This window comes from Psammomys obesus, unplaced genomic scaffold (genome assembly GCF_907164565.1).
Source record: "Psammomys obesus unplaced genomic scaffold, mPsaObe1.curated_primary_1811, whole genome shotgun sequence".
NCBI lineage: Eukaryota > Metazoa > Chordata > Mammalia > Rodentia > Muridae > Psammomys > Psammomys obesus.
The window spans coordinates 19,036,709-19,047,609 of NW_026585504.1; the positions used below are offsets into that span (position 1 = coordinate 19,036,709).

Sequence of the window (10,901 nt, forward strand, 5' to 3'; positions counted from 1 at the left end):
AAAAACACTAAACTGAAAGTCATACTATACATACAGAGGACCTGTAGGATTTAAGAAATAAGAACAAACATATAAATGAAATAAAATAAAACTTAAATATTTTTTTGAAAAAGAAAAAATCCTGGCATGATGTTATGACACAAGGACCTCTAAAGATGCCAGAATTCATCTTCTGGTGAACGTCTATTGCTGGGTGTGCAATCTGCCTTTAAGAGTGGTTAGTTTCTCCAATGAGACTCCCTTGGCAGAAACTAGATTTTCTTTTGCAAGTGATTGTCAGCTGGAAATTGCTTCTGCGCTGGGGATGGAGGAATGTATGTATATACTGCTCCTTTCAGCTACTGAACCCTATCTGGGAAGACCCATGCAGGGGCTGTGAGTACTGCCTCAGTCTCTGCAATAGGTATGTGTCAAGACTGTTGATGTAAAGGGCCTGGTTTCTTGGTGTCCTCCATCCCCTCCATACCTCCTCTTCTGTGGGGTTCTGTGAGGGAAGAAATTTGGTGGAGACATCCCATGTAGGGTTTTGTCTTCCAACGTCTCTCACCCTCTGCATAATGGCTGGATGTGAGTCTCTGTCTTTGTTCTCGTCTGCTGCAGGAGGAAGCTTCTCTGATAATGGGCTGAACAAAACACTGATTTATGAGTACAGAAGAATGACATTAGAAGTCATTTTATTGATACTTTTTTTTTTTTTAGGAAAGTAATTCTGGGTTTTACCCTAGGTCTCTGGGCTATCTAATCTCAGGTTCTTATTTACCCTAGAAGAGTCAGGTCTGAATTTCATCTCCTGGAGTGGGCCTTAAGTCAAATCTCATAGTGTCTGTTTTTTCCCACAAGCTTTGTCACCATTGTACTAGCATATCTTGCAGACAGGATACCATTGTCAGTTAAAGAGTTTGTGGCTAGGTTGGTGTTCTTTGACAGCATGCAGAGCATCTTCCTGTACTAAAGACATTAGAACATAGAGGTAAAAGCTCTCTGTAGGCACCAGCTAGACTTCTGTATGTTCAATGACTTACATAGATGTTGTCTTTTTAAATGGGGTTTTGTGATCAGTTTGTGGAGAGTAACCTATAGTTTTGGCAACAGAAGGGGTAGTTTTGAAAGACTTAGAATATCATCAGTACTGGGAGGTGTTGGGATTTTCCTGAAGGTTGGAGGAAGTGGGTAACTGGGGCATTGTTCTTAAGGTTATAACCAGACCTAGCTTCTTCTTGTTACTTCTCCATTCTCCACTCCATGTGCCTTAGCTGAAGAAGATTTACGGGCACACATACAGCCACAGACCACCATCTCTACCACCCCCAAGATTTCTAACCAAGCAATGAAGGACTGAACTCACTAAAACTGTGAGCCAACACAAAACATTCCTCTCCTCAGTTGCTGTGTGTGTGTGTGTGTGTGTGTGTGTGTGTGTGTGTGCATGTGCCTTTGACCATGGAGATAATAAAACTAACACGTGTGGTGAGACATTTAATAGGATCATTACTTTTGTTTTGAGATACTGTCTACTGTCTAGCCTTGGCTAGCCTGGACAGACTAGGCTAGACAACACACAGCTGTTAGCCAGCATCTGCCTCCCAAGTGCTGGGTTTTAAAGGTATACGCCACCATGCTCAGCTTGATCATAGGATCTTGACTTTTTCTTATATTTTTGCCTTATCTCTTGCAGTATTAAAATTTGGAGTTTCTATTATTATGGCTTAAAACAATTTGCAATATAAAAGCAAATGTTAAACAATAATCCAATTACCATGAATTTGCCTAAGAGGAGATTTTTTTTTAATTTACTGATATTTCCATTTTGATATTATTTCACAATTTACAATAAGTTCCAAAATAATAGCAGAGCTTAAAAGACGAAAGAGTACAAAAATAATTCATTATGAAACAAGTAGATTCATTTGAAAAGGAAAAAGCATTTAATTACATCTTAGTATATTTGCCATGATTCATGATGGCTATTTACACCAAATGATTTTTTAAATATTAAATATTAAATCCATTTAAATGCAATAAGTTGTATGGAGAATTTTCATCTTTATTTCAGAGTCATGATACTTTAAAATTCATCATTAGAGCTAATAAGAAATTATATTGAAACCACTCTGTATATTTAAATGAAGCATAAATCAATTATTGAAGCAAGGAATTTTTTCATCATTATAATGATTATCAGAATAAATTTAGTTCTTCAATGCTGCCTAATGATGTCTTCAATAACAAATAATTTGCATAAACTTAATTTTTACTAGGAACTCTTTAAATGTGCTTATAATGCCCCTTTCCCCCTCCACCCCCAACTATAGCCTCTTAAAGAATTATCCTGCAGCATCCGGATGCTCTAAATGCCAGATCTCATTACCCTTCACACCCTAGAAATGAAAATTAGCTTCAGAATCAATACCCTGTACTAGCCATTTAACATCTAGTACAGCAAACACTAACAACGTTTACGAAAGAGTAACAGACTCAAAAAGGTCATGCTGGTAAAAAACAGTCAATACAGCCACATGCTGTCACAGGATGTGGGATTTTGTATGTTAGCTATCCTGTGTGATACACAAAAGCTAGTCTACTTCTCCAAGAAAAGTCTTCGGATTTCCTCCAACCAGATGTGAAGCACCGACTGGCTAGCTAAATCACACGCTTTGAGTGCCATGGCTCCTATAATAAGCAAGAGCAAAAGGGCAATGCAAAAAAAAAAAAAAAAAAATCACTGAATGTTTGGCTTCGGTAACTTAGCACAACTATGTCATCTGCACCGGTCCATTATCAGTGTGGTTAAACACATACCGAGCACCAACATTTTGTGATGCATCATCTCACTCAATCTTTTCCACAAACTTCCTCATTTTACATCTGACATTACACAAGTGTGTCATAGTTTCATCTGGAGACAGCTCCGGTTCCCTGAATCGACACAGATATTAAGAGAAACAATGCTGGCTTGCCGTTGCCCACTCTCATATAGGTTGTTCAATCAATAGAGGTGTAATCCTGAAATGTTCTGAATCTTGCTGTACGTGTAAAATTTGATGAAGACACGATAGTGATGATTTAAGTGTGTGCATCTAGGGTTTTGCAGCTTGGACTTTACAAGGTAACGCAGGGTTTCTTATAGCGCTGGCTGTGAGGAAGTGATGGAGTTGGCTACTGCCTACCCAGGTCTGAAGTGATGTCAGAGAATTTTAATGCTTAGAAAAAGCTGACCAGTATCAAGTATTTATATTAGCTAAAATCCTAATGCCCAAGGATGGGTGGACAGATAGGTAGATGAATAGATGTTAATTTATATTTTACTGCTTTCATGTAGATATGTTTTCCAGAATATGAGAAGTGACAGGGGTGAATTAGAAAAGCCTTGGTGAATTTTCTCACTCAGAGCCTACCAATGGCATCAATGGCATACTATGTATGTTTTCTACGTCCAGTAAAAGGTATATGATACCTGCTCTGGGTAGATGAAATCCTCATTTTTCCCTCTTCGATTCTGAAAATTATATAACACATTCAAGAGTCAAACTCAAGAACAAGCCAATTAAATTGAAGGGTACATGAGTGATACATATGCACACTTGTGTTATATCATACAGAGATGTCATGGTTTTGAATTGTTGATTTTTAGTGACTTTCATCTGAAAAGATAAAAAGAGACTGTTTGGACATACAAAGAATATTACACAAATTCACATACTACCCACCCCTGAAATTCAATCTATTAGTAGACAGCAGGGAGATAATTTATATTGTTGTAAATAAACTAAATTACCACCGAGAAGAATAGTACATATAAAATAGAACTCCTTTAATCTGTTTTTTTTTTTCTCCTTTTGCTAAATACTGGGAGGTGCATGGTTATACTTCACAGAATTTCAGTGATTGCTTAAATGTATTTAGTTATGCTTTAGATACTGTATAGTTCACTTAGTGACAATATTACAAGACTGAAAGTTATATTTCATAATGAAGCTAAAAAAGACGAAAGACTCCCATCAGTTAATATTTTCTTGTCATAGTCTTCTTCCTCTGATGCAGAGCTATCCCATTCACAGACTTTGAGATATAAACCTAGCCATGGAAGCAACCAGGAAGTTATCAGCAAAGTGAAAATCCAAGGCTTAAGAATGCAGAGCTGTTGACAATCTTCTGTCTTATCTTTGTTTCTCAGTTATTCTCACCAGTGCAAAAGGGGATGCTAATCTATATACTTACTGCATAAATTATTCAAGAGGGCTTTAAATTTTAAATTAAATAATGAAAAAGTGTTCTGAAAGCATTTGAATGATCAGTTATAAGACCATGTCAGGTTTTTTTCTCTTCTATTTTTCATCTAAGACCAAACAATTTTCTTTTGTTAGAAACAAAAACAAACAAACAAAAAATCGTTACACAGAATTGGATAGATTTTTTTGCAGTTTTATTTTACTTTTAGAACTGTGTGTGTGTGTGTGTGTGTGTGTGTGTGTGTGTGTGTGTGTGATGTGTGTGTCTGTGGATATACTCGTGCTACAAATCAAGTATGGAGGTGACAGGACAACTTTTGAGAACAGATTTTTGTCCTTCTACCACCCAGGTCTCCTGGCTTGTTTAGCTTATTTACTCACTGAGACATCTCCTTGGCCTTGGAATTAGGCACATTTACTAGACAGGACATTTTTGCAATTGAAATCATCTTCACCATGCCCTCTGTGAGGAGAAAAAATGCTGAAGCTTAACCCTGCTAGCACTCTTGGAGTTCAGTGGTTTCACAGGAATTCAGATTTCCACACTTCTCAATGTTAAGCCCTTTATAAGCTTTTCCACTGGTTATCCATGTTTGCCCCTTTTTCACGTCATCCCCGCTGGGAGGCCTATTTTTTATGTCAACCAGCATTTGTCGAAGTTCCTGGTCACCGTATTTACTATGATGAAATCTGTTGACTCCATGAGATACTATAATATCAGTATGAGGATACCTCCGACTGTCTTCCTGGAGGGTGTATCCTTGATTTCTTTTCCTATCGGCACAGTGTGGCATCTCCCACAAACACTCTTACTGTTTTTAAAGTGCCCTCCTTCAAGTGAGCACAATGTCTAACCCCTAGCAAGAAGATATTTTCAAGTGATAGCTGCTAAATGACACTGAATCTATCAACCACAATGTAGGGAAGGCCCATGCTTAAGAGTAGTTGATCAACATAAAGCAGAGGTCATGCTTTCTCTCTCTCTCGTGTGTGTGTGCACGTGCTTAAAAGAGAGAGAAAACATGAAGTTGGGTGGGTAGGAGTTGGGGATGAACTGGGAGGCATTTTGAAAGGGGAAAGAATTTGATCAAAATATACTGTATGCAATTCTCAATGAATAAATAAACACATTAAGAAAAGAAAAAAATTTCTCTTCTTGCTTTGAGCTCAGTTACTGTCAGTCTTCTGCTTTCTGCTCTCTGCTTTGGCTCCATGTCATCGTGTCTCAGCAAGAGTGTGCGAGGAATTTATAAACTTACATATCCCCAATATCAAAGACATATATAAAACAAAAGTCCATCTTAATGTAATGAAATCACTATGGCTTCACGAAAGCCCCCAAGAGTTAATTTCCCTTCCCTCTTGAATGTGAGGAGTGCCGGCTAGTCCTGACTTCAGAATGATGACCCCATCGCTTGCTGACAAGCTATCAGTGTGGCAACTTACTGCGGTTCTGAGAGCTTAATGAGCTAATGTACTCAAAGCGTGTACATTAGTGTCTGACACATCACAGGCTCTCTTCTTTCTCAGCTGTGGAAATGCCACCTTTACCATCATCTCAGAAACCTGTCAAAATTATAATACCAGCTGGCAGTTAAATATCAGAAAACTAACACCAAATAAAACCATGTGAAGAGAATCTGCAAAACTCTCATGCAGATCTCCTAAGCATCGTACTTATTTCTAAGAACCGGTAAGAAAGAATGCATGGTTGCCTCTGCTGATTACATCATCACCTGAAAGCAAGTCTGTGGCCTAGGCCTTGTATGAAGCCTGAAGCTCTGGCCTTCAGTGCTGTGCTAGAGAAAGCGTGGTGAGTCAACAGATGTTGGTCTTGAAGACAGAGATTTTGTGCTGCTCTGTGACTAATTCTCACTGTCTACCCAAGCACTTTTTAAAATGTTTCTATTTTTTCAAGATTTTGATACCTGCTGCGAACCACATTGAAAATGTTTTCTATTTATCAAGAGCCATACATATATTTATCTGTTCTGAATTTTATCTTTTAATTTAATCCCCTTATCATCAATTTTTTTCTTATATTTGTACTACAAGGAAGCTTACATTTCAAAAACTATTCATACTTTACCCATCAACTCTGCTAGCAACAGTAGCCAGGACATTTTGAACTCTATCCTCATCAGATACACATAAAAATAATAAACATATAGCCAGTGTGGCTGTATGCTCTTATATTCCCAATACTTGGAAGGATAAAGCAAGAAGATCTCGAGATTTAGGCAAGCCTTGGCTATTCACTGAGATTCAATCTAAAACAAAACAAAATAAAATAAAATATGTAATGGGGAGATGACTTGCTCAATGAAGCACCTGTCACACAGGCATAAGAACCTGAATTCCCATCTCTAGAGCCATGATAAAAAGGCAGGTAAGGCGGACTCAGGATTTCTGGCTCTTATTAGCCAGGTGGTCTCTGATTATCCTAATCTGTGAGCATTCAGGTCCAGGAACAGCCTTATCTTGAAAAGTAAGGTGCTTATTAATAGAGAAACACATTACACATTGGCCTCTGGCCTTCACATGTCCACATACTTTGACCACACCTATACACACACACACACAGACACACATACACACACCACATACTTAGAAGACATTTAAAATATGACAGACCAAATAGACGGTAAAGTCTTCATACTTCCAACCCCACTGGCATTATGGCAAGTTTAATATCTCACTTACCTGAAGATCAGGTAATTGATGTTCATCAGTCGCACAAGAATTGGATTACTGGTAAGAATGTGATTTTGGCTCCTGGTCAGCTTCATTGTAAACCTTGGGATGATGGTGATTTGATGTTTACGACTACATACAAAGAAACAAATAGTATTTTGTTAATCGTAGAACTAAAACTTGATCATCTTTGTATAGTGAGAAACCCTAGGCACACACTGAGCTGAAATTTAGACACATTATACACACAGCAAACATGCTTCTTGTCTGTCTCCTCATCTCCACACTTGTTGCAGTGAATACAATTGTTTTTTAACTTCATTCAATGTCACTTTTATTTCTACTCATTCTACGGGCTTAAGGTCTCCTCTTTTAGCTAGCTTGCCCATGCCTGGTAACAGAATGTTTAATTAATAATGCTTCATATCACTTAATCCCATGGGACACCGCTGACAAACAAAAGAATCTTCAACAAACAAGTTACCAAATTATTATTATGGTATATAATATAAATCAAAGAATATGAACTTTTATTTCCTATAAATAAAGGCAGTAAAAAGAAGAGAGTATAAAAATGAATATGAAAGAAATATGCTCTTAATATCATTTCTATGTGTTTAAATAGTGATGGTATTATTTTTGGAGATATCCTGAAAAGAAATACTCTTAGCTTCCATGTTCAAACAGGAGTGATCTCTGTCTTTCACAGAATACAAGCATTCATCATCTTGGCAATAATCAGATATACAAATTTCCTTGAGCCCACTGCATAGAAGGAAAAAGTAAAACATTCAAAGCCTCACTAGGCCAGTCTCAGGTCCATTGCTACTTAGCGATATTCATGATCACAGTTCTCTGCTTTATAAAATAAATACTCAGGACAAGGCTTCTTCAGTGTAGCATACATCATATCGCATCGTTTTGACAGAAGAGGAAACCTATCTAAATTAAATCATTGCCACAGTCAAACCTAGCAGAGATGCTTTGTCAGCAATGGCAAGGTTTTCGCATTTTAGCTTTAGACTCAAAATTCTGAGCTGAAGGGAAGCATAGAGATAATGAAGTCTGCATCTTCCTCTCTGACTGTTGGAAACCGATTTCAGAGCATTGATGCAAATTCCCCAGAATGTCAGTGGTGATCCCTGACACATTTGGGAGAGCCCAGCCATGTTCCCCTCCTTCACGTTCATTGTTGAACTCCCTCTCAGTGGTCTTACATTCCTAAAAATGCTTACAACTAAAAATAAATTTGGATCCTGAAAAGCGAAATGTTACTTTTTTTCCATCACTAATGCACGCACCATCTCTTTGATGGAACGTTCTCTTTCATTTTTGTACTTGAATGAGCCTTTTCCTAAAGATGGTCTCTCTTTGTCTCCTTCTCTCATTCGATCTCATCTCCTGTTAGCTTTTGAGTCGCAGTTAATTGTTTGGTCTCCTCTCAGTGGTCTCTAACAGAAGTTTACAGTGTGGACAATGACTGCACAGCCGTTTCCCCTATGGTAAAGAGGGTGAGTTTAAGGAATAAGCCAAAATTAGTTAAAGCTTCCTTAGTCGACAATAAAGGAAGAATATTACAACTATACTTAGCAAAAAAGGTTTTGATTTGTCCTGTGTAAAGCACAAAGATGGCATCCACAGTGTATCCAGGAATATGGCCCATTCCCAGAAAGGACTGAGAGCAAGACTCTATTAGAGAAGAACCTTTGAAGCTTCCATTTTCTCTCTTGTCTTCACTGCATTTTCTGCATCTGCTTCACTCTTCGCTGTCACCAGAGAAATGGAGCAGCCGTCTCTATTTCTCAGTCTACAGAGTGGAAAACAAACACCAATGGAGGCTCTCCAGCTGAATTCGGACCTGCTCAAGAGCAGAAAAGTTAGACTCCAACTCTCTTCGTCTCAGGTGCAATTCCCAGGAGCACTTGGTCCAGCCTGGCAGATGTTGATTCCTTTGCCAATAAACTGTGATGGGGGACATTGTAGTACTTAACATCGCTGTTGACAATGTAACTCTGAAAGGTAGAAATGGTGTCTCCAGAAAGAGAAGCCAAACAGACCGGGCAGAACAACACTGGGTTTTGACCAAGGTTATAACCATGGTTGAATGTTGAGGTCCTCCTGAATAATATAATTGTCACCAACACTTTCTTGATAATTTGGTACTTGAGGTCATGCTAGACTAAAGAGTTTTTATTTATAAATTTTCATAAAATATATTCTGATGGCATTATTTTTCTGCTAAAACTCCTCACAGATCCTCCTTACCTCTGTGTCCACCCAACTTCATGCCCCATCCACAAAAAAAAAAAATGCAAGCAAACAAAAAAAATTAATAAAATACTCAAGCACACAAATGAAACAAAAGGCATTCACAATAAGCAGTGAGCTCATTTTGTTTTCTTCAACTATTCCTGAACATGAAGCCTACCCTAGACCATGGTTTGATATAGCTAGTAATTTTCAGTTTGCCACCAGGTATCAATTTCAAATAGTTTCTTGGTTAGGGATAGGAGACTGGGTCTACTTCCTCCTCTCAGTGCTGGGATCTTTTCTGCCTTGACTTGTCTAGGATGAGACACTTGCTCATCCATATTAAGTGCTGCTTTAGTATAATATCTAGAAACTGAAAACAACCTAGATGTCCACCAACAGATGAATGGATAATGAAACTTTGGCACATTTACACAAAGGAATATTGCTCAGCTGTTATGAAAAATAAAATTATGAAACTTACATATATGTGCCTTGCTCAGCCTTCATCAGAGAGGCTTCTTCTCAGAATAGATGGGGTCTAATACAGAGATCCACAACTGGACAATGTGGACAAACTGGACTTTGAAGGACTCAGTCCTACACTAAATGTTTTAAGTAGGTTACTTTAAAATACTTTCTACAAAGCTATGGTTTCATACAAAAATAAACTAATAACCAGAGAGAATTAGGTGATTCTTTCAACACCATATGAATAGGAAGTGCACATGAAGGATACAAACCTCCAGAATATTATTCTGGGGCTTTTATTCATCTTACAGACCTATTCGTGTAAAAAAATTCACTTCAAGGGGAGACTGACTGACCAGCTCTGCTGCCATCTGGGCCTAGAGTCAGCCCTTCCGGTCAGTCAACCCCAACACCTATTCCATCTGCAGGCTGCCGGGCCCTTGCTGCAGAGCCAAGTCCAAGAGGACATCGTTGCCATTGAAGATGAAAACCTGAAACATGGCTGTGATCAAAAAGGTCTCAGTGATGGTCTGGTATTTACAGTGCCTCAGAGACCAGAGACCTTGAGCCACACCAGTAACTAGTGAACTAGTGGTGGCAATGAAATTTGCCTATAGAGCTGTGTGATAAATACACACACACACACACACACACACACACACACACACCACATATATATATACTTAGTGATGCATCGCAGTTTCCAATGCCATTACAACAAATGATTTTGCCAAAGAAGGGTGGGGAATATAGAGATGTGTTTATGCAGTGGAGAGAGGCTGAACCGTATCTATTGACACCGCAGCTACCTCCAGAGGCCACACTAACGTTCATGGTCTGTACTGCCACTCAAATGATGCTGATGTTTGTGGCTCATGCAGCCACCCAGTAGCATGTCTGAGTCCTTGGCCCTTCTATAGCCAGAGGCTATTGATGTCCATGGCCTGTGTTACCATCGAAGGCCATGCAGATGTCTGTGGCCTATGCCACTGCCTGAAACCATGTTGATGTTTGTGAGCTGGGCTGCCACCAGCGACCATGTTGGTGTTCATGGCCAGTGTTGTCAGGGAAGCAATGTTTGTGTGTGTGGCCATGCTAAGGACCGTTGGTGTCTGTGGTTGGTGCTTTGGTGCTGCTGCCAGGGGCCATGCCTAGGTTCCTAGGCCTGCTGCAGCAGGGGGCTGAGCTGACATCTATGGCTCTACCAAAAGCCACGTGGATGTCCGTGGTCTGTGTCACAGCCTGAAGTCATTTTGG

At 39.0% G+C, this 10,901-nt stretch overlaps 1 pseudogene; it reads left to right on the top strand.

Annotated features, from left to right (window-relative positions):
* The window catches only part of LOC129686211 (cofilin-1-like), a 28,808-nt pseudogene extending 18,580 nt beyond the window's left edge, over window positions 1-10,228 (top strand).
* The last annotated feature ends 673 nt before the right edge of the window (window positions 10,229-10,901 follow it).